This window comes from Chlorocebus sabaeus, chromosome 3, assembly GCF_047675955.1.
Source record: "Chlorocebus sabaeus isolate Y175 chromosome 3, mChlSab1.0.hap1, whole genome shotgun sequence".
NCBI lineage: Eukaryota > Metazoa > Chordata > Mammalia > Primates > Cercopithecidae > Chlorocebus > Chlorocebus sabaeus.
Window position 1 is genome coordinate 51,274,233 of NC_132906.1, and position 25,378 is coordinate 51,299,610.

The 25,378-nt window shown below is 33.2% G+C and overlaps 1 long non-coding RNA gene across 1 annotated transcript in view; it reads left to right on the forward strand.

Moving 5' to 3' along the window:
* The window catches only part of LOC119627524 (uncharacterized), a 56,890-nt gene that overhangs the window by 24,362 nt on the left and 7,150 nt on the right, over positions 1-25,378 (forward strand). Inside the window, exon 2 of the long non-coding RNA XR_005243701.2 lies at positions 21,728-21,789. This is a non-coding gene — a long non-coding RNA (uncharacterized lncRNA). The remainder of the gene's footprint in view (positions 1-21,727; positions 21,790-25,378) is intronic.

The window sequence follows — 25,378 nt, forward strand, 5'->3', positions numbered from 1 at the left end:
TAAGTTAAACGTGATTCTTAAATGTAGAAGCTAAGAGATTAGAAAACATTAGGCACGTTTTCTAGGATTTAATAATGAGTCATCTATATTTATAAGTCAGTATGCTGTAACATCAGTAGGGGAGTGATGTATACTTTTATTGTAGTGAATGGAATATAATAATCGCTAAATTATCCCTTCCATACTTTTTAGGTTTTATACAGTTCTAAATATTTCAGATGAATAGAGTTCATTCATATGAAAGTCAGGATTTATAAAATTTTATTATAGAAGTGTTATAAGAAATATAACTTATAAGAGGGATACTAAATTAACAAAACAGTGTACATAAGATAAACAACTGTTCTTCACCTTGGAAAATAATTTAAATATGTCAATGCCATTTTCTTGGATAAGTAATGTTAGATGATAAAACACAAATTTCTAATATTGGCAAATTTTTAAGGAATTTTGAGTAAGTTTGGTATACAAACTTTAAAAAATATTGTTTGAAAGTTTGTTTTAACTTCACTTTACTCAACGTTTTTCTGATGCTCAACAGATAAAAGAGTGAAGTCATGATTATTCATGTACTAAATAAAGTGTGTTTAATTGCAAATTTTACTTACTGACCTCAAAACAATTATGGTACTCAGTTGAACGCAATTTTCTTTCTAATTACCTGAATAAATTACTGTGTTCACTCTACATTGCTTTTTTATTTCACTTTGCCTATTGTTTGCTCTCAAACCTGACTGTCAACATTCTGGAGATGCCTTTTATTGGAGGCATTTCATTTTCTTTGATGGTAATGAATAGTGTAAAGTGATTTTATTCTGTTCTCTCATAATTGATAAAATAAAAAATGACCATCACAATATGGAGATCATTATTTATGTATTTACGTATGTATGTATGTATTTATTTATTTATTTAAAGACACATCCATAAATGCTAAAAGTAAGAATGAGAAAAATTTATTTTTTATCCAGCACAAATTCATTTTCTTTTGGAAATTTAGAGTATAGGCACATATATTTGTTTTATTCAATTAAAATATTTTAGCATGTATTGAATACTCATTAAGGAATTTAGCATAAAATTTTCCTAATAATACTCTATAATATTGTTCTTTTGTGATGTTATTGTTAGTTGAACCTATCTCCAAGCAACCTGATTCACTAGATAAGAAGTACTATTTTAGAGTAATATAAGTCATTTCTGTTTTTTTATTATACTTTATTTATTTATTTATTTATTTATTTATTTATTTATTTTTAATATACTTTAAGTTCTAGGGTACATGTGCATAACGTGCAGGTTTGTTACATATGTATATTTGTGCCATGTTGGTGTGCTGCACCCATCAACTCACCAGCACCCATCAACTCATCATTTACATCAGGTATAACTCCCAATGCAATCCCTCCCAACTTCCGCTTCCCCATGATAGGCCCTGGTGTGTGATATTCCCCTTTCCAAGTCCAAGTGATCTCATTGTTCAGTCCCCACCTATGAGTGAGAATATACGGTGTTTGGTTTTCTGTTCTTGCCATAGTTTGCTGAGAATGATGGTTTCCAGTTGCATCATGTCCCTACAAAGGACACAAACTCATCCTTTTTTATGGCTGCATAGTACTCCATGGTGTATATGTGCCACATTTTCTTAATCCAGTCTTTCACTGATGGACATCTGGGTTGATTCCAAGTCTTTGCTATTGTGAATAGTGCCGCAGTAAACATATGTGTGCATGTGTCTTTATAGCAGCATGATTTAGAATCCTTTGGGTATATACCCAGTAATGGGATGGCTGGGTCATATGGTACTTCTAGTTCTAGATCCTTTAGGAATCGCCATACTGTTTTCCATAATGGTTGAACTAGTTTAAAATCTCACCAACAGTGTAAAAGTGTTCCTATTTCTCCACATCCTCTCCAGCACCTGTTGTTTCCTGACTTTTTAATGATCGCCATTCTAACTGGTGTCAGATGGTATCTCATTGTGGTTTTGATTTGCATTTCTCTGATGGCCAGTGATGATGAGCATTTTTTCATGTGTCTGTTGGCTGTATGCATGTCTTCTTTTGAGAAATGTCTGTTCATATCCTTTGCCCACTTTTTGATGGGGTTGTTTGTTTTTTTCTTGTAAATTTGCTTAAGTTCTTTATAGATTCTGGATATTAGCCCTTTGTCAGACTAGTAGATTGCAAAAATTTTCTCCCATTCTGTAGGTTGCCTGTTCACTCTGATGGTAGTTTCTTTTGCTGTGCAGAAGCTCTTTAGTTTAATTAGATCCCATTTGTCAATTTTGTCTTTTGTTGCCGTTGCTTTTGGTGTTTTAGACATGAAGTTCTTGCCCATGCCTATGTCGTGAATGGTATTACTTAGGTTTTCTTCTAGGGTTTTTATGGTATTAGGTCTAACATTTAAGCCTCTAATCCATCTTGAATTAATTTTCATATAAGGAGTAAGGAAAGGATCCAGTTTCAGCTTTCCACTTATGGCTAGCCAATTTTCCCAGCAACATTTATTAAATAGGGAATCCTTTCCCCACTTCTTGTTTTTATCAGGTTTGTCAAAGATCAGGTGGCTGTAGATGTATGGTATTATTTCTGAGGACTCTGTTCTGTTCCATTGGTCTATAACTCTGTTTTGGTACCAGTACCATGCTGTTTTGGTTACTGCAGCCTTGTAGTATAGTTTAAAGTCAGGTAACGTGATGCCTCCAGCTTTATTCTTTTGACTTAGGATTGTCTTGGCAATGCGGACTCTTTTTTGGTTCCATATGAACTTAAAAGCAGTTTAATCCTATTCTGTGAAGAAAGTCATTGGTAGCTTGATGGGAATGGCATTGAATCTGTAAATTACCTTGGGCAGTATGGCCATTTTCACGATATTGATTCTTCCTATCCATGAGCATGGTATGTTCTTCCATTTGTTTGTGTCCTCTTTTATTTCACTGAGCAGTGGTTTGTAGTTCTCTTTGAAGAGGTCCTTTACATCCCTTGTAAGTTGGATTCCTAGATATTTTATTCTCTTTGAAGCAATTGTGATTGGAAGTTCATCCATGATTTGGCTCTCTGTTTGTCTGTTACTGGTGTATAAGAATGCTTGTGATTTTTGTACATTAATTTTGTATCCTGAGACTTTGCTGAAGTTGCTTATCAGCTTAAGGAGATTTTGGGCTGAGACAATGGGTTTTCTAAATATACAATCATGTCATCTGCAAACAGGGACAATTTGTCTTCTTCTTTTCCTAACTGAATACCTTTGATTTCTTTCTCTTGCCTGATTGCCCTAGCCAGAACTTCCAACACTATGTTGACTAGGAGTGGTGAGAGAGGGCATCCCTGTCTTGTGCCAGTTTTCAAAAGGAATGCTTCCAGTTTTTGCCCATTCAGAATGATATTGGCTGTGGGTTTGTCATAAATAGCTCTTATGATTTTGAGATACGTTCCATCAATACCGAATTTATTGAGCGTTTTTAGCATGAAGGGCTGTTGAATTTTGTCAAAGGCCTTTTCTGCACCTATTGAGATATAATCATGTGGTTTTTGTCTTTGGTTCTGTTTATATGCTGGATTATGTTTATTGATTTGTGTATGTTGAACCAGCCTTGCATCCCAGGGATGAAGCCCACTTGATCATGGTGGATAAGCTTTTTGATGTGCTGCTGGATCCGGTTTGCCAGTATTTTATTGAGGATTTTTACATCGATGTTCATAAGGGATATTGGTCTAAAATTCTCTTTTTTTCTTGTGTCTCTGCCAGGCTTTGGTATTAGGATGATGTTGGCCTCATAAAATGAGTTAGGGAGGATTCTCTCTTTTTCTATTGATTGGAATAGTTTCAGAAGGAATGGTACTAGCTCCTCCTTGTACCTCTGGTAGAATTCAGCTGTGAATCCATCTGGTCATGGACTTTTTTTCGTTGGTAGGCTATTAATTATTGCCTCAATTTCAGAGCCTGCTATTGGTCTATTCAGGGATTCAGCGTCTTCCTGGTTTAGTCTTGGAAGAGTGTAAGTGTCCAGGAAATTATCTATTTCTTCTAGATTTTCTAGTTTATTTGCATAGAGGTGTTTATAGTATTCTCTGATGGTATTTTGTATTTCTGTGGGGTCGGTGGTAATATCCCCTTTATCATTTTTTATTGCGACTATTTGATTCTTCTCTCTTTTCTTCTTTATTAGTCTTGCTAGCGGTCTATCAATTTTGTTGATCTTTTCAAAAAACCAGCTCCTGGATTCATTGATTTTTTGGAGGGTTTTTTGTGTCTCTATCTCCTTCAGTTCTGCTCTGATCTTAGTTATTTCTTGCCTTCTGCTAGCTTTTGAATGTGTTTGCTCTTGCTTCTCTAGTTCTTTTAATTGTGATGTTAGTGTGTCAATTTTAGATCTTTCCAGCTTTCTCTTGTGGGCATTTAGTGCTATAAATTTCCCTCTACACACTGCTTTAAATGTGTCCCAGAGATTCTGGTATGCTGTATCTTTGTTCTCATTGGTTTCAAAGAACATCTTTATTTCTGCCTTCAATTCGTTATGTACCCAGTAGTCATTCAGGAGCAGGTTATTCAGTTTCTATGTAGTTGAGTGGTATTGATTGAGTTTCTTTGTCCTGAGTTCTAGTTTGATTGCAATGTGGTCTGAGACACAGTTTGTTATAATTTCTGTTCTTGTACATTTGCTGAGGAGTGCTTTACTTCCAATTATGTGGTCAATTTTGGAATAAGTGTGATGTGGTGCTGAGTAGAGTATATATTCTGTTGATTTGAGGTGGAGAGTTCTGTAGATGTCTATTAGGTCTGCTTGCTGCAGAGATGAGTTCAATTCCTGAATATCTTTGTTTACTTTCTGTCTCATTGGTCTGTCTAATGGTGACAGTGGGGTGTTGAAGTCTCCCATTATTATTGTATGGGAGTCTAAGTCTCTTTGTAAGTCTCTAAGGACCTGCTTTATGAATCTGGGTGCTCCTGTATTGGGTGCATATATATTTAGGATAGTTAGCTCTTCCTGTTGAATTGATCCCTTTACCATTATGTAATGGCCTTCTTTGTCTCTTTTGATCTTTGATGGTTTAAAGTCTGTTTTATCAGAGACTAGGATTGCAACCCCTGCTTTCTTTTGTTCTCCATTTGCTTGGTAGATCTTCCTCCATCCCTTTATTTTGAGCCTATGAATGTCTCTGCATGTGAGATGGGTCTCCTGAATACAGCAGACTGAAGAGTCTTGACTCTTTATCCAGTTTGCCAGTCTGTGTCTTTTGATTGGAGCATTTAGTCCATTTACATTTAAGGTTAATATTGTTATGTATCAACTTGATCCTGCCATTATGATATTAACTGGTTATTTTGCTGGTTAGTTGATGCAGTTTCTTCCTAGCCTCGATGGTCTTTACATTTTGTCATGTTTTTGCAATGGCTAGTACCAGTTGTTCCTTTCCATGTTTAGTGCTTCCTTCAGGGTCTCTTGTAAGGCAGGTCTGGTGGTGACAAAATCTCTAAGCATTTGCTTATCTGTAAAGGATTTTATTTCTCCTTCACTTATGAAACATAGTTTGGCTGGATATGAAATTCTGGGTTTAAAATTCTTTTCTTTAAGAATGTTGAATATTGGCCCCCACTCTCTTCTGGCTTGTAGAGTTTCTGCCAAGAGATCTGCTGTTAGTCTGATGGGCTTCCCCTTGTGGGCAGCCGACCTTTCTCTCTGGCTGACCTTAACAGTTTTTCCTTCATTTCAACTTTGGTGAATCTGGAAATTATGTGTCTTGGAGTTGCTCTTCTTGAGAAGTATCTTTGTGGCGTTCTCTGTTTTTCCTGGATTTGAATTTTGGCCTGCCCTACTAGGTTGGGGAAGTTCTCCTGGATGATATCCTGAAGAGTGTTTTCCAACTTGGTTCCATTTTCCCCCTCACTTTCAGGCACCCCAATCAGATGTAGATTTGGTCTTTTTACATAATCCCATACTTCTTGCAGGCTTTGTTCATTTCTTTTTCTTCTTTTTTCTTTAGATTTCTCTTCTCACTTCATTTCATTCATTTGATCCTCAATCGCTGATATTTCCAGTTGATCGAGTCGGTTACTGAAGCTTGTGCATTTGTCACGTATTTCTCGTGTCATGATTTTCATCTCTATCTGTTTGTTTATGGCCTTCTCTGCATTAATTATTCTGGTTATCAATTCTTCCACTCTTTTTTCAAGATTTTTAGTTTCTTTGCACTGGGTACGTAATTTCTCTTTTAGCTCTGAGAAGTTTGATGGACTGAAGCCTTCTTCTCTCGTCTCGTCAAGTCATTCTCTGTCCAGCTTTGATCTGTTGCTGGCGATGAGCTGCATTCCTTTGGAGGGGGAGATGAGCTCTTATTTTTTGAATTTCCAGCTTTTCTGCCCTGCTTTTTCCCCATCTTTGTGGTTTTATCTGTCTCTGGTCTTTGATGATGGTGATGTACTGATGGGGTTTTGGTGTGGGTGTCCTTCCTGTTTGTTAGTTTTCCTTCTAACAGTCAGAACCCTCAGCTGTAAGTCTGTTGGAGTTTGCCTGAGGTCCACTCCAGACTCTGTTTGCCTGGGTGTCAGCAGTAGAGGCTGCAGAAGATAGAATACTGCTGAACAGCGAGTGTACCGGTCTGATTCTTTCTTTGGAAGCTTCCTCTCAGGGGTGTACTCCACCGTGTGAGGTGTGGGGTGTCCGTCTGCCCCTAGTGGAGGATGTCTCCCAGTTAAGCTACTCAGTGGTCAGGGACCCACTTGAGCAGGCAGTCTGTCCGTTCTCAGATCTCAACCTCCGTGTTGGGAGATCCACTGCTCTCTTCAAAGCTGTCAGACAGAGTTGCTTGTATCTGCAGAGGTTTCTGCTGCATTTTGTTGTTGTTGTTGTTGTTGTTGTTGTTTAGCTGTGCCCTGTCCCCAGAGGTGGAGTCTACAGAGACAGGCAGGCCTCCTTGAGCTACTGTGGGCTGCACCCAGTTCGAACTTCCCAGGGGCTTTGTTTACCTACTTAAGTCTCAGCAATGGTGGGCACCCCTCCCCCAGCCTTGCTGCTGCCTTGCCCTTAGATCAAAGATTGCTGTGCTAGCAATGAGGGAGGCTCCGTGGGCCTGGGACCCTCCAGGCCAGGTGTGGGATATAGTCTCCTGATGTGCCGTTTGTTAAGACCCTTGGTAAAGCACAGTATTGGGGTGGTAGTTACCGATTTTCCAGGTGTTGTGTGTCTCAGTTCCCCTGGCCAGGAGAAGGGATTCCCTTCCCCCTTGCACTTCCCAGGTGAGGTGATGCCTCGCTCTGCTTCAGTTCTCACTGGTCGGGCTGTAGCAGCTGACCAGCACCGATTGTCCGGCACTCCCTAGTGAGATGAACCCATTACCTCAGTTGAAACTGCAGAAATCACCCGTCTTCTGTGTTGCTCGTGCTGGCAGCTGGAGACTGGAGCTGTTCCTATTCGGCCATCTTGCTTTGCCCCTTCAATATAAGCCATTTCTTAATGGTCTGCTAATAATTACCTAACTGAAGAGAAGGGGAAATGAAAACAGGTTTCAGCATCTGAGTGGATATTTCTTCCACAAAATACTTGTCATGATTGTCACATGTAGGAAAAAGGTTAAATTTATGGTAAATATGTTCATATACTATGTAAAGTCAAAATAATTTTTACTGGTCTGAATAAGTTGGCCATATAATATATATGTAGAGTAAACTGTTTTTCAATTTGGAGTATTACTAAACATTTTTAGCCTAGCTGAGATGAAGCATATGTAAATATGACTTTTGCATATTTTTGAAGATAGTTTTAGAAGAAAATGAAGAAACTATTGTCACATTCTCAATGAAAATAAATAAATGAGTCATAGGCCTGCTTCTGATGGACAAAATGAGTCACCAAAAATGTCTATAACCTGATTAGGGAATAAAACAAATATCATACATATGTAATAACATATTGAGACTCAACTTGTTCCTCATATGTGAACATTCAAGTAATACTTCAAGGGAATCCATTGCAATCATATGTGTCTAGTCACACACAACTATGTGGTGGAAAATTCTTGGGCTGGAGAAGATGTAACCCTGAAGGAGGGTAGGAGAAAATAAGAAGCAGTTGATTTTATCAGTCAGTCAACAAATTTGATTCTTTTCTCATTTTAATGGTTTTTGTATTAAGAATGCTTATTTTTTATGAATCATATGGGTAAAGTAAGAAAATTCTAATTTGGGCTATTTTAACTTATGACAGCCATCTTAATCTTCAGTTGCATCAGTCTTAAAAATTGTAATCCAATAACCTAGAAATGTTAATTCAAAAAAAAAAAAAAAACATTATGACATATAAACAACCCTATTCAGAGCAATTGACTGAAAAGAAAGGAAGAAAAGGAAAAAAAACTGAAGTCAAAAACATACAAAATGTAGAAATGAGAAAAATTTATGTAGAAAGATATTCACTATACAGTTATTTATTTAAAAAATTTAGAAGCAATCAATGTGCCCCAAAATAGGAAATACTAAGTAGATAACATATGATACAGCCATTACATAAAAATGTATGCAAATTAAAAATACGTTCTGATTTAATGATATCTGAAGCTTTTCAGAGTTTAGTGGTAAATTAAACATGGATAAATAATGGGCAGAGTAAAATTATACTGTAAGAAACACGGCTTTTTATTATTTTTTGCTTTTTAATAAATGTTTACATTTTAAAATATATCTATGTTAACAGAAGAGTTGTGAAGAAAGTACAGAAAGATCATATTTGCCATATACCTAGTTCTTAGGGAGATAAGTCAGATAAAGATAAATAATACAGGAAAAAAAAACCAGTACAGAGAAAATCTACTTCTATATAGTGGGGAGTAAAAGTGCACATTTGTCTCTGAAACAGAATGACTTTTTTTTTTTAAATGCATTATTCGTATTTAAAATTTGGACTGTGGAAACTCACCTACTTAGAGACAGGGAATTTTATTTTATTTTATTTTATTTTATTTTATTTTATTTTATTTGTTTTATTTTTTAATTTTATTTTATTATTATTTTTTGAAACAATCTTCCTCTGTCGCCCAGGCTGGAGTGCCGTGGCATGATCTCAGCTCACTGCAACCTCTGCCTCCTGGGTTCAAGCGTTCTCCTGTTTCAGCCTCTCAAGTAGCTGGGATTACAGGAGGATGCCACAACACTGGGCTAATGTTTGTTCTTTTTAATAGAGACGGAGTTTCATCATGTTGGCCAGGCTGTTCTCAAACTCCTGGCCTCAAGTGATAAGCCCACCTCAGCCTCCCAAAGTGCTAGGATTACAGACATAAACCACCATGCTTAGCAGATAACTTTTTATAAACAATAAAATCGCCTTTAAAGTCCAAATTTTGTTGAAAATAATTTTAGCAGTCAAATTTCAGTGTGTTGCCATAATCACAGTACCCCAAAATATATTGTCTTTATCCCTCACCATATCATTAAGTGTATACAACCTGTTAATTAGACAAATGTCATCACATTTTTCCCTTTTCACATCTAAAACATAGATTTCAAAATAATTCATATGATCAAAGTAGGATATATGAATTTATTTCCTATATTATTTTCAGATTTATCTTTTATCTCCATCTCCCATTTTTTTCTCCTATCACATGAAAACTTTGTCATCGTGCAATTATGTAGTCAAGAATTTACGTTTAGGATATATCTCAGAAGATCAAGAAAAATGAATACATGGTTTAAGTGTTTTCTTTTTCCATTTCTTACTTTGATATACTCTGTGTGTTTATAGCCTCTATTGTAATGTCTGATAGCACATCACCATGTCCCTATGGTAAAATTAAACAAAACACAATAATTGAAGGTATAATTCTGTTTAATCACTGCAATAGATATTTGTTGTGTACTTAATAGGTACTCTCAGTTATTCTAAATCCTGATATAAAGGTAAATAAAACATTGTTTCTAACATAGAGGACGTCACAGCCTAAAGGGGAAATGAAATAGGATTGTACTTCTTCCTGACATTTTCATTCATCTTATCTTCATTATGGGAGCCCTTGATAACTCCCTGCAGTGTGTTTGTTCTTAGAAGTAATCCAGAGGTGAATTAGAAGGCATTTAACTAGCTAAAGGCTCATATTCTGTTGCTCCTTATGATATCACTCTTGCTATTAGTCAGAATTGAACCTAGCAGTCCAATTTTAGTGACTGAGCTCACACTTTGCTCCCAGATTCTACCCCTAATGTATCTCAGCTATTGACTGGGAGCTCTAACTTGACACTATTTAATGAATTCTAAGCTTGATAACCTCCTTTTACCCCAGACTCCTACAAAAGATGTTCTAACCTTTCCCTTACTGGTATGCTAGAATTTTGCTTCCTTACCTTGCCCTGTTGCTGGGACCCTACTTAAACTTACTGATCTCCCAATTAGGAGCCACTTTCCTGCCAACCAGGGGCCTCAGGGAATAATGCTTGTCTTTCTTACTGTTCTTTGTAGCACTGAAATTTAGCATAGGTCCTAGAAAAGCATAACGATCCAAAGTTTTTTATTAAATCGCTAATACAAACTAAATCTTGCAATTATTCATTTTTGTCTTTGCCCTCATTGTGCTGTCTGTCCAGACCTCAGAAGCATATTGTTACATGCTGACAAGTATACTTCCTATCACATACTTGTTTTCATTTTCTATACTTTGTCTTCTTCCAGGTTTTTCTGGTTTCTCTATCTACATAATATATGCCATTTTTACCTTTTTGCAACTCTCAACTTGTTCTCCTTCTATAAACACCTGAATGTCTCTCATTAATGTTATAGCTTCACCAGGGAATTACATGAGCACAATATTATGATGCTAATAATTCCAGGAAGAATGGATATTTTAAAACAGCATAATGTGTGATAATTATTCCTGAAATGGTCAGAGAAGATATCATATAAAAGATGTTCTGAAAGCTTGAGAGGGCATTTTCCAGTTGGATAGCAGAAGGATAGTTAACTTTGCTCTAAAGAAAAGCTCTCAGACACATGTGAAAAAAGACTATGATCAGGTTACAATAATTATTTTTGTGTAGTTACAATGTGGAAATAATTCTGGAGAGTGTGAGGAGTTGGAGCTGTGTATTAGGCTAAGACTGTGAAGAACCTGTTGTAAAATGAAAACAGATTTGAACTTTGTCCTTTGGTAAATGCTTTTATTATGAGAGATTAAGAGGATCAAATCTGCGTTTGAGAAATATGCCGCTCATGTTTCTGTGATACTAGATCCGAGAAAAAAGAGCAAAGAGTCACTAATACCACTTAGACAGGGACACTGACAAAGAGCAAAATACGATGCTGTGGGCCTCAATTAAGTTATGTTGCAAAATAATATGACACAAATAATATTTATTTTTATGTGGAAAGTATATAAAAGAAAGGAGTGAAATATTCTTTCACCAATTTATTCAACAACGACTTGAATTTACCAAGCAAAGTGCTATATATGGTGTATTAGTCTGTCCTCATGCTACTAATAAAGACATACCTGACACTGGGTAATTTATAAAGAAAAAGAGGTTTAATGGACTCAGTTCCACATGGCTGGGGAGTCCTCATAATCATGGTGGAAGATGAAGGAAGAGCAAAGACACATCTTACATGGTGCCAGAAGGAAGAAGTGCAGAGCAAAAGGAGTTCAAAGCCCCTTATAAAACCATCAGGTCTCATGAGAACTCACTCACTATCAAGAGAACAGGATGGGGGAAACCGCCCCATGATTCAATTATCTCCACCTGGTCTCTCCCACAACATGTGGGGATTATGGGAACCACAATTCAAGATGAGATTTGGGTGGGGACATGGGCAAGTCATATCAGATGGCTAGAGCAACAAAGAAAACCGATAACAACCCTTGATCAGAAGGTACTTCATTTTTGGTAGAGGAGACAGGCGTTAAACAGATATGCAAAAAATATATAATCTGGAAAATGATGATAAGGTCTGTGAAGAAAATTAGGCAAGAAAGGAGATGGAGACAAAAGAATACTAGGAATTTTAAATGTGAGGACTTGAAGTTGAGAGAGAGAGTCATGCATAAACCTGGGGAAGAGCATTCCAGCTAGTGGGAAAGGTAAATAAAATTATTAATTAGATGGAGCAGAGTGGATGAGGATGAGTGTCGCGAGAAATAAGTCAGAGAGTAGAGAGATCTACAGGCAGTATTGTCTTTAATTTACTTGCAGAATCAGAAGTAAATCCTGACTCTGTGAGTAGACTGTGAGTTGGATTTTGGAAAGATTTTAGTTTTCTGAGTAAAATCTCAGAGAAACATCCATTAAGTCAATGAAAGTATGACTTCAGCCCTGTAGGCAGATTGGAGATACAGAATAAGAGGATCCATCTAACAAGTCTGAAAAACATTCTTCCAAAAATTAAAAAGGAAAGGCTAAGTCAACATCAAAAATAGAATTTTCAATAGAAGATTGTGAATGACGTGAATGACATTGAAAACGATTCAGAGAAGTCACTCAGGTAAAAACTGAGAGAAGGTTATTATATTTGGCAATTAATAAGTTTTCAGTGACTTACATAGGAGCTCTTTCGGCAGATTAATAAAAGGAGAGACAGATCACAATGGCTTGTGGAATATGTGAAAATGAGGACAATGAAGGAAGGTTAGTATTGAGGATTTTTTGTGGTAAATGGATAAAGAAAGCAAAAGTTTGTTTGCTCATTTTAAAAACACACTTTATTACAAAAAGAGTTCTGTGTAACTTTGGAATTCTTAATTTCTGTGTATTATTTCTATCAAATGTAATACAGGAAACTTCAAAGAACATATAAATTTCCTATACTGTGCTGAAATTAATGGAGTGATTTGAGTATGAAGTACAGTCTAGCAATCCAGCATAGTATGAAAAACATGTAATCTCAAATTAAAAGACCTGAATTTCAGGGCTGATTTTGGCAAACAGTATTGCATAGGGGTGTTAAACTTCTTTGACCTTTAGCATACTTAACATAAAGTTATGATACTAGTAATATCTACCTGAAAAGTCTATTACAAATATTGGATTCATGAATATATGTTTTTTATAAAGGCATTTAAACATACACAGTGCGGTTCCTGTTATGATTAGCAACAGTAGGTATTACAGATTGAAACTGGTGACTCTGATTTTAAAGAGTGACACTTTTGCTCCCTATGATTTCAGGCAAGTCATACTTTCTAAATCTAAAAAATACTGTCTGTGAGGAGGTTTTAAAAACGTAGGCATCAATCAACCTAAAAGTTTAAAACTTTCCCCCATCTTTCAGCAATGTTATTATTTTTAAGTTTTGTAAGTGATTTTTATTTTGCATTAGATCTTGTACAGAAAAGTGTTTACGAAGTGTGAAACACTATGTACCTGTGAAGTTTTTTATATTTTACATGCATGTTTTCGTTGCAATGATATTTTACTTAATTAGATTTCACCTGTAACTATTATTCATTACAGCAGATTACATATATATATCTTCTGATTCCAGAGAAATACTTTCAATAGTTTTGAAATAGCCTTGGTTGCAAATAGAGCACCTTTGATTTTCTTCATAAAATCATCTTTCATAACCTTTGGATTGAACACCTTATATCACTTTCATGTTGCTCTTTGAAACTCTATTTCTGATCCCTTTAACATCAAATAGAGAAAGAAATATACTAGAGCACCATCACAGTACAGCCCTTTAGAGATTCCAGAATAAGGCCCATGACACAGTATGTTAACCTATCACCCATTTGGATACTTTAGCTTATTTGACCCCTGCTTGACAAGAAGAGGTCAGATTCATATTGTTAATATTCCTAAGCATGTGTATATCTGACACCCTCCATTTCCCTTTAAGACCAGAATAGAGTCCAAATGCACTCACCTTTTCAATAAAGCATCACTAGTATCGTCTGCACATACACTTAGTATTCAGAAGATGCAGATCTTTTTGAAGAAAAATCAAGAAAATACTTCTTGTATATATTTTGCCAAAGATTTAAAATGTTTTGTGCACTAAGCTGCTCTTATCAAAAGTTTATGTGAAGAAAATGAATGTTCCAGAAGACATATCTCAACCTAAAGAATATAGAAAGTAACAGCTACGCAAACAATTTTGGTAGATAATAGTTTTAGGTCCTCAGATGTTCAGGACTAAATTTTGTATTTTATTATTAATAAAATGAGTCCTCTGCAGGATTTCTTCTTCCTCTTATGTCTTTAGTATCTAATTTTTGACAATATATTATGGATAGACTAGTATATATTTATAAAGCATGGAATTTTACATTGTAGAACTCTGAATTTGAATGCACTTTACAATTGAGCAATTTACTTAACCAAGTGTGACCCATTTCCTTTTTCTATAAAATGGAAGAATGTGTGTATCACAAAGTTTTCTCTTCCTTGTTTTATTCTATTTTGCTAATTAAATAAAAAAATATGTATACATTACTTGACACAAAATAGAGCTTCAGTCAACAATTGGCTTTTTTTTTAGTATGTTTGGTGATTTCATATAATTGTTAACATAAATTGCCTAAAATTATTTTATGTGAGCAGGTATGATATTAACAAATGTGTATTTGATACCAAAATCTGCTCAATAACAAGATGAAGGCAAAGAATATGGGGAAAATTGGCCATGATAACAAACATGCTCTCTCATAAGTAAACTACTACACAGGCATTGATATTCTATTACTTTTGCTTTTTGTTGTTAACTTGATCTTTGTCAGTTTTAATTCTATTTTGGGTGACTTTCTATAGGTAAGGATGTAGTGATAGCAAATCATAATACATTTGAAATACAATCAGGAACTGCAATAATAATGTTTTGATTAATGACAGACCTCATATACAATGGTGGTTCCATAAGATTTTAGTGAAGCTGAAAAATTCCTGTTGCTTAGTGATATCTTGATGATTCTGACCCTGTGTAGGCCTAGGCTAATGTGTGCGTTTGTGCCTTCATTTTTAACAAAATTTTTAAAATGTAAAAAAAAAAGGAAAAACAGCAAGAATAAAAGCTTATAGGATAGAATATAGAGAAAATATTTTTTACATCTGTAAATGTGTTTTTGTTTCAAGTTAAATGTTATTACAGAAAAGTAAAAAGATTTACATAGGAAAGAATTTATTAAGCGGAAAACTTACAGTAAGCTAATATTAATTATTAAAAATAAATAACTTGAAAAATGTCTTATGAATTTAGCATAATCTAAGTGTACAGTCTTTATAACGAATATGATAATGTACGGCTATCTCCTAGACCTCCACATTCACTCACTCACTGACTTATCCAGAACAACTGCCAATGTTGTAACCTTCATTTAGTAATTGTCCTATTTAGGTGTGTGAATTTTTATCTTCTATACCAAAATTTTACTGTCACTTTTCTATCTTTAGATATATTTATGCATATAAATATGTATAATTGTGTTACAATTTCCTACAGCATTCAGTACAGTAACATGCTATATGGGTATGTAGCCTAGGAGCAATAGGTTATACCACATAGCCTGGGTGTGTAGTAGGTTATACCACTTAAGTACACTCAATGGTGTTCACACAAGAACAGATTTGCCTAATGATGTATTTCTCAGAACATATTCCTGTTAAGCGGTGCATGACAGTAATAAATATCAATACTGTGAACTGCTTTGAGAATATATAGTTATTTCATTGTTAGTTGTGAAAGTATTTCATTGTATTTTATGAATATGTTTTTCACTGAGAATGATTGCCAACTAAACAATGTTTTATTGGAGTTTGTCTATTGACAAGGTTTTATTGCAGTTTTTATATTGTCAACATTATCTAGCTTTGCACACCATAGTGTTCAAAAACCTTAAATCAATGTTTTTGTCATCACATACATTTGATACCAAGAAGTCATTTCTTAAAATGAAAAAGTTTAGAAGCTCAGGTTATCTCAGAAGTTGAAAGATATACATAGAGGCAACGATGCTAGATTCTAAAACTCAACTTCTAAATGTTCATCATAACCTCAAATAACACCACGTGTTACAGGGAATATCAAATTTTTATCAAATAAGGTAATTGTTCCCAAAATAAAATATGAAAAAAGAATAAAATACGTACTGTGATGATCATTAAAATCAATACATTATATCACAATTTTTATTATACAAAAGTAAGAAAAATCTAATAAAATCTTCAAAAGTATCTGAAGATTAATTATAGTTAACTATTACATACTCCATTCAATAAGTATGTATTCGTGTTGTTCAGTTTGTACCAGATATTGTTGAATTTCTGAAGATCTAGCAAATCTTGTAGACCTATAGAATTAAACTGTTAACCAATGTCCCGAGTAACACTGAAATAAATGAGAAATTGAAAAGCATGTAGGATTTGAAGAAATTTTCCCAGTGTAAACTCAACTTTTCTTTCCAAGTATGATTCTTTATATTTTGTGATTTTATAGTTTTGCTAAGATTATTAAGAATTCAGTAACCAAAATATTTACACATTCTGCACTGACCAAATGTCTTCTTGTGTTGATTTTAGTTTCAGCAGTATTTGTTCACATTTAGTACAAGCTGCGATGAGAACGATTTTTGAATGATCACCATTTGCTTTTAATTATGTGAAAACATTTTGGCAGTTCTATGATATGTATAACTCAGAAATGTAAGTTCAACCTCACACATAACCAGAAACGTAACTAAAATATAAATTATTGGGTAAAATTTCTATTTCACTAACAAAAATTAAAATGATCTTTTGTTACATACATGCACACACAACACGTAAACTAAACTATTTATAAAGGACTGTAAGCAACACATTGCATGGTCTCATTTCTCAAATGTGACATGCACTGGAGTTCTATTTGAGAAGCTTTATTACTACTGGCTGTCTTCCAGATATATGTCTATTCTTGGTTTTATTTGGAGATGTATTTATATGCTTCTTTGGAGGATTTTCTAAAGTGCATAGCTAAGAGACGTGTGAATTTTTCCTTTTTTTTTTTTTAGTTTTGTTTATATATTAGGATATCATCTAGTTATAAACTTGTCATTGGCTACTAAATTTATAACATGTTTTTTCTTACAGAAAAAAATATAGACTTCCATTCTTTCTGTCACAATTAAGTTATGATGCAGTAAATAAGTTAGTAAGGTCTAGAAAAGATTTTAGAAAGACAAGGGAGAACAAGTACTGAACAGATATAAAGTTCTCCCTGTAGAGAAGGATTTGTAGAAATGGCCCTGTGTGGTCACTGGATGGCTGTATAAATTGTCATGTTGTGCAACCATCTCTCTCTCTCTGTCTCTCTCCTTCTCTCTCATAGAATAGAGCTTTTGTGTCTTTTAAATACACACACAGAGACACACAGATGATCAAAAGGAAATTTGAAGTGATATAATATTTAATCTTAAAAGTAAAAATTTTCAGCTATTTCTCAAATAATTTTCCCAGTATTTCTCTTATTTGGATAATTTTTGTCACTAGTATATTTAAAAGAAAAATTATATTTTAAAAGACCTTTATATACAGTACATTTTTCAGTTGTATAGTGATGTTACTTTTTAAAGTATATCTTTAATATGTAACTATCTTTTAAAATTATTTTGTTTTACCTAACAAATTTTCTCCAAACAAATTTACTGGCATCTTGTCACTTGGTGTTGACATTGTAGCTATACTCATGATGTCCCCAGTGACTTTCATTGATTTAGTTCAGTTTTCTGTTTGGAATGTAATATCTTACAGCCTTGCATTGACATCTTCTGGGGAATTTTGTGATGGCAGAAAGTCCTATTAATGTGAATAGTATAGATGCATACTTATCTTCTATTGTTGATATAATATCTCTTAGCTTACTCAATAACATTATTTAACATATATATCTGAAGTATGTATAATATATAATTTAAAAAAATAATATTGAGCTTTTATTGATCTATGCAGCTGAGTGAGAGGCAATCTTTCTAGAAAAATAGTACTTTGGGATCTCAACATTATTATAATTTTGAACAGCAAATGAAAATTTCTATTTCATGAGTTACCTCTAAAAGTAAGTCTTCAAGATAATTTTAGCAATACTACTCTGTGTGTATGTTTATTGCTTTTCCTTTTAAAAAGTAGTTATACATTGATATATATTTCCTTAGTACTTTTGCATTCATCATACATGAAACACAACAGTTAAAATGTGAAAATTTTCTATAGAATATAATTCACTAAAAATGATGTATTATATTTGTCTTAAAAATATGTATTAGTGATATAATTTAAAGAGCAGCTAATATATCAAAACTGCAATATTGTCAGCCTGTTTGTAGGCACAGATTTTAAGTTCTTTGCTCAGTCCTAGCAATAGAACTTCAGGAAAATGTCTGTCTTATCATAGCTGCCTATGGAATAAGACACATAATGGGATATTTTGTGACTATCAAATACATTCAAACTAAGTGAACATCTCTGTATAAAATTTTTAATCTTGATCTTACTAGAAATATTTTCTACTAAACTAGCTATTTTTATGAAAGTACTAAATACACTATCTTCTTGAAATAACATCTATTTCTGTAAATTTTCTTTAAAAAATTGAGTATGCTGAAATTAAAATATATTGTTTAAATGATTAAATAGAAACAATAGTAATAATATAAACATTCCATACAGTTTTTCAGAAAATTTTATTTCAATGATGGCATGCTCACCTTATACATTTACTTAAGCTCTCTTAATCTATCATAAACATATGATTATGAGATACTGTTACAAAGTATCTCATCAAATCCTCAATAAAACATAAGGTTATTTTGTGTTGTGTAGCAAAACCTTCTTTTTAAAAAAATATACACTATTACACTTCTTAAGGTGAAAGTATGAATTAGTTGTTTTTTGAATGTCTTCTGCCAATAGGCATTTCTGTGACAGTTTATTGGTCATCATCTCAGTACAATTTCACCTATTCAAGGTGTTAATTAGGGGATGCTTATTCTAGGAGCTAGCCACGTTTTTGCTTTCAATTTAAATTAAATTATGTTTCCAGAATAGCTTCATAGGCATTATTGTATATCTGACTAATATGAGTCATTGTTAACTACATTATAAATCTTATTTTTGGCCATATCCTTGGTAAAATAATATTTGATTCCATGTAATAGTGCAAATTACAAATATAAACAGAAATAATTACACTATTATACAGTAAGTAAATTACATCCGGATCATAAAATTGTCATTAACTACATATACCTTTTCCATGAATGACAATATAGTTTTTCTTGGTATTTAGTGTATGTAATAGGAGAATCTTAATCTCTTAGTTACCAAATACATAAGGTATATTTTGTATCTATCAGCAAGTGGGATTTAATAAAGTGCATTAAAATAAACTGACAATAAAAAGTAGAATATGGTGGGACAATAGAGTGACCCTGGGAAGCTGTTGTCTTGCAATTGGAAAAAATAAATTGATATTATTAGAAAAAATGCAACGGGAAAGATGGGCTTCTATAAGACTAAATGCATTAGAGGGAAAAAACAATAAGAAAAAAACGATCATGTGGCAAGAATTGTATGTTTCTTATCCCATGGGAGTTAAGAAGAGAGTGAATATTTTATTTTTGCTGGAGCAGAGGGAGATGATCCTAAAAAGAGAGTATAATATATTATAAACTGTTGATTAATCTGTCAATGCCAAGATATGGTACTTGGCTATTTTTTTGCTTGCTGAAAAAATGGACCCTTTGGAATTAGCTTTCCTGTGTTTCATTTTTTCTGCTTTATCATTTCAGTGATTGTTACTTTTACTAATTATACTTCTTATCTGGTCTCTTCAAAATCAAGTTGGAGCTTCATATATGAGTCTATCATTCAGGAAAAGAAGCTGGCAAAAATATATATATATATATAACAATAAAGGAAGAAACACATGATGGGAGTCTGAACATTAAAACTCTCTTGATGGATTATAAATAGCGATATAGATTTAGAGAACCAAGTTGTTAAAATTTCATAAGGCTACTGATAAATTATTATTATTAAGCCTGAACAACTGTTTATATGATAAATACTGTCTTAATTAGGATTTTTTTCTTAATCTCAAATAGATAAAAAGGTAGGATTAATAGAATTTTAGGATTTTTTTCTTTTAGGATTAATAGAATTTTATTTCAAATTGAAACGAAAAAAATTCTGATTTAAATTTTGCTTGAGGATATTTATATTGTATATAGTCTTATTTATCCAAGGTGTTAGAATATAATTAGAGTACATTAAAATATTAGTAAATTTTATGATCATAATTTTAATCGTCAATAACTTCACAATGGTAAATCATTTAAAGCCTTGGGATATTTACGTCAGCATATTCTTATTCACAATTTCCAAAATAAAATGAGTTATATAACTTATGTATCACATAAATGTTAATAAAATTAGTCTCTTTTTCTACCAAGTTTTTATATCTTGAGATTTGCTGATTATAAAATTAAGCAGAGAGCTTCAGTAGAGGCTCAAATGAACTCTAAAACATTTAAACTATCAATGTTAAAAATTATTTAGGAAAGTTGAAAAAAAATACCGTTATTGTTTATTTTTTCTGAATTTCCTACAGTGAGCAATTGCTGTTTTTAATAACAAAAATAATCAACTAAACTTCAAAAGACTTAATTTTGTTATCATGTGAGAAATAGCAAATAATATTATTTTATAATTAAATGAGAATATGTAGATAAGTACAAGATGAACTGTAACTGAAAGATGAAAGATTTTTAACATACAGGTTTAGGAAATATTTTTAATAAATCATATTTTAATTCCTGTTTCTGTATATATTCTGTACTCTGTTCCTCCTGTCTGAAATATATTTCTTGTTTATTTCTGCTGAGACTTCAAATTTTTCCATGCCATGCCGATCTTCTTCCTCCCCTGAGACATGGCCTCAATTGATTTTACTCATTCTAACAAAAACTCATCTCTCCTTAAAAAATAAGAAATTTTATCATTAATGACAACATGGATGGAATGTGAGGACATCATGCTAAGTAAAATAAGCCAGGCACAGAAAGACAAATAATGCATGATCTTACCTTATATGTGGAATCTGAAATGGTTTATCTCTTGGAAAGGGACTAGGAAGACAGTCTGGGTTTGGGAGGAAGGCCTGAAAAGTGTTGGGGATAAGGGAGATATTAATCACAAGATACATAGTTTCAGTTAGACTGAAAAAAATAAATTTTAGTGATCTATTGCACTGCATGGTGACCACAGTTAATACTAATGTATTGTGTCTTTCCAATTTGCTAAAATAATATTTTTAATGATGTGACTATAAAAATAGTTAAGTTGATGAGGTGATGGATATGCTAATTAGCTCGATTGAATCTTCATATATATAGATAGATGTATATAGATCAAAACAAGACATTTTACCCCACAAGTATACATAATTAAATTAAATTAAAATGATTCATCTCAAGTTTCACGTGTAAAGTCTATGCTCAAATTTTACTTCCAAAACTATGTTTCTCTTTGCTTAGAAATTTGGTGGTTTCTATAGTGGTTTCTAAAGCAAAAACACAGAAACAAAATTCGAATGCTAGAGATGAGTGTTTACTGGCATTACTTGAAAGAGAATAAATTGATATGCCAGCTACTATAGTCAAGTGACAGAAAAGAAAATGACATTCTAAAACAAGTGGTCTATATATTTAGGCCTTTCTATTACTAACTCATAAATACAGGATCATTTTAATGCTGATATATTTATTAATTCATACAGATTCACAGTTTTTGAAAGGACCATGAACTAATTGGATCATGAGCAAACTGAAACATTACGGGGTAAATATAATTATGTAATTAGGATTATAGAAAAACACCGTGATGCGTCTCCCAACTTAGGGAAATCAGTGAAGGTTTTCTTGAAGAAAAGTGTTATGAACCATTAGAATATTTGGATAAAAGGACCAGACTGCCAGTACAGCCAGCTGCTGCAATATGAAGGTGTTTCTTATGTGGCTTACTGATTTGCTCTTTTAAAAGTGGATAATGATCTTGAGATATTTTTAAACAAAGAAATTGAATGCTAGGTTTTGAAGAGCTCTCTGGCAGCACTATAGAGATTGGATTGAGTTTGAAGGTACATTAGATTCATGAAGGCTAATTAAATGGCTCTGGCCATAATCCAGGGTTGATATGAAAAAGCTCTTAACAAAAGAATTGGGGGTGGAGGTAATAGGAAATATGAAGCAGTTTTGAGAGGTCTTTAATATATCAATGTGACCAAATTGAATGACTTGTTAAGATATCATATATGAGGATATAAGAAGAATCTAAGCATTTTTTACACCATAAAACACAAACAAAATGGTAATATTTTACAACACTTTGGAGTACACAGATAAACTTACATTTGATGAGAGAAAATCATCTGACAAGAGGGCAGAGATGAACAATACTCTCAACGAATTTGGGACATGCTATAACGGAAACCTCTCCCTAGATTACTTCTGGGGTTCTGCTTATATAAGGGAGTGGATTAAAGATGGTACCTTCACGTGCACGTTTTGAGGACAGTAACAACTTATGAGTAAAGTTTTGGGTAAGTTAAACAAATCAAAGTGTAGATAGCCTGCATGTTATCACAAGTTTTGGTCTGCATTTCAGAAGACAGCAGTAGGAGAAGAGAGAGATTTGAAGTTACCAACATCTAGGACTGGCAAAAAGCCATGAATCTTCTTAAAATAACAAAGGAAATAAGTGAATTGAGTAGGTCAATGAAAGAACCTGGAAAGCACTAAAGTTTCAGTAGTAAAAATGATGTGAGTATCTAAGAAAGAACACAATCAATAAACATACAGAGAAGTTAGAGGAGACCATTTTATCAGATAAACTAGATAAAACATGGATGGTCACCAATAGTAAATGCTTCAGAAAAATGAGGTAATACAAAGCAACAACAATAACTACCACCATCACCACAACTATTGAAATTGGTAACTGAAATATCCTTGGTAATACCAGGAAGAACAGTGCTGGCTGGGTAATAGGCAAGGTACTAAATAAATAAATATAAGATTGGAGATTATAAACCATAGGCTACTCTTTTAAGAACTTGTATGATTTGGAGGAAAAGAGAAATACTTCAGTAGCTACACAAGATGCACACTGTACTTATGTTTATTTCTTAGTTCTACTGTATTTAAAATAGAGAGGTATGGGCAAGAATAATTAGACAGGGAAAGAGTGCCAATGAAGCTGAAAACAAGACAACTGATGGAACTAGACTCCCATTGGGAAGAAAGTATGTGTTTCAGATTTTTAAAAATGGAGAAATTATACTTCAGGAAAACAAAAACACCTTCATTTCAGATAGAAGGTTAAGGGGAAGGTGGTATTACAATGCAGATGATTTTCTAGTTTGAAAGAGTAAAATATTGATGGAGTTTATATCTTATTAAAGCTATTTGTTTGTAATAAGGATATCTGCTGTGTAACTGTAGTCTGTGAACTGCAGGCTCTGAGAATCAAGGAGGGTTTTGATTAAAGGATATTGAAGAATTGCTGTATAAAATTGAAAATGTTTGTGAATTTAGAGCTCATTGTCACATAGTTTTGTCTCATTAAATTCAGAAGTAAGATTGGAAAAAGCAGTAGGTTGATTCAAACAATATGCAGGCTTAGGGAGTTGAAGAGCCAGACAACCAAGGAATAAAGTGTTAATGTTTGGGCAACAGAATACTGTGAATAATAAATAAAAAGAAATTACTTTTAGGAAGAAATTGTTCAGAATAAATATAATGAAAAAATATGTTCTGAAAATTATAAATCCCAGGGACATATTCAGAAATATTATCAAAAGATAAATTAATGCTTAGCTATAATATATTAATATAATTAGTAGTTTAATAATATTGCTGCTATAATAAAAAGGACCACTTATATAAGGATCCTTATTCATACAAAATTCCAAATTCATTTAAAATACAATTTAAAATAATTATCCATGATGTGAATCATATTTAGTATTTAATTTCATTATCTTAAGGAATACATACTGTATTATTTCCAAAAAGACATAAAAAATAAGTGAAAACAAAATTTCTTTAGCAATCCTCTGAGAAACTGCAATAAAAAGAACTGCATTGTCAAATCAGACTCACTCAGAACTTGAGATTTATGAAAAATCTGAGCCATAGAAATGATTACAATGTACAAGCAAAGCAGAGAAGTTCAGGGACTGCCACAGAGGTTGACTTGTTGTTTTGTTGTTGTTGTTTTTGTTGTTGTTGTTGTTTGTTTTGAGGCATTTATTTTTTGTTACATGAGAGTATGTTCTAGAACAGAATAACATATGAAGTTTCTAAACAATGTTTGAAGTTACACTAATTAAAATAAAAATAGAGTTGTTTTAGTTGTAATACATCTCCACTTTATACTCTGATATTTACATAACATACAGGACCTTTACCAGGGAGCCATGCTCTTAAATCCTTATGCTCTACATGTGCTTGTACTAAGCAATTAAACAGGTACAACATGTGAAGAACATTTTATACATAAGGGCTTTTTCACCAGCAAATACCAATAACATTTTTGCAAGAGGTTCGTCATTATACTATTTATGAGTGTATTTGACCAGGCTATCTTCTTTGTTTCATGGGGACACCCCTCCATTGAATTGAAGGAATCATCTGTAGGCCTATTGCTAACCATTTTCTTCCAGAAACATACATTTATATTTAACAACTGTTGATCCTTTAATATTCATTTAAATTTCAAGTTTCTCATGAATGAAATTACAAAAGATGAAACACATTAGTATTTTCCCTGTGCCTCTGAGCCAGACAATATCAAGAGGCTTCCATCTGCTTTCTGTATAATTGCAAATATAATGTCAATATAGTTAAACATCCAAGGTAAACAAAGTATTACATGATGTCAAGAGCTACCTTATTGAAAGTTTGGTCAGTGACCTCTGAGACCCCTCTGAAAATCTGGACTTAGAGAAGAATACCGTGTTTCCTATTTACTGCATGTCTGCATGTCTATGCTATATAATCTCACTCTCCCTCTAAAAAAACAAATTAGGAGCTAGAGATGTATAACTAGACATACCTAATAAAGGAATACAATTGGCCAGCATAAGATATTTCAGCAGCAAACACAGTTCACTGATTTTTCAACCAGAGATGTTAAATACTATCTAAAGCATTCTATGGTGTTATAAAAGTCCAAAATACTCTTTTATAAGAAAGTGCATTTGTACAAAATACAAATAGGAAAGAAGAAAAAAGAAAGAAGCTCTTTTCTTACAGAATCCTACAGTAGAGCTCAAAGAACCTTACTGAACAAACATTTAAATATATCACTGAGAGGTAACATTTGAATTGGTTTTAATTTTACTTGAGAAAATTCTAACAAAATCTAT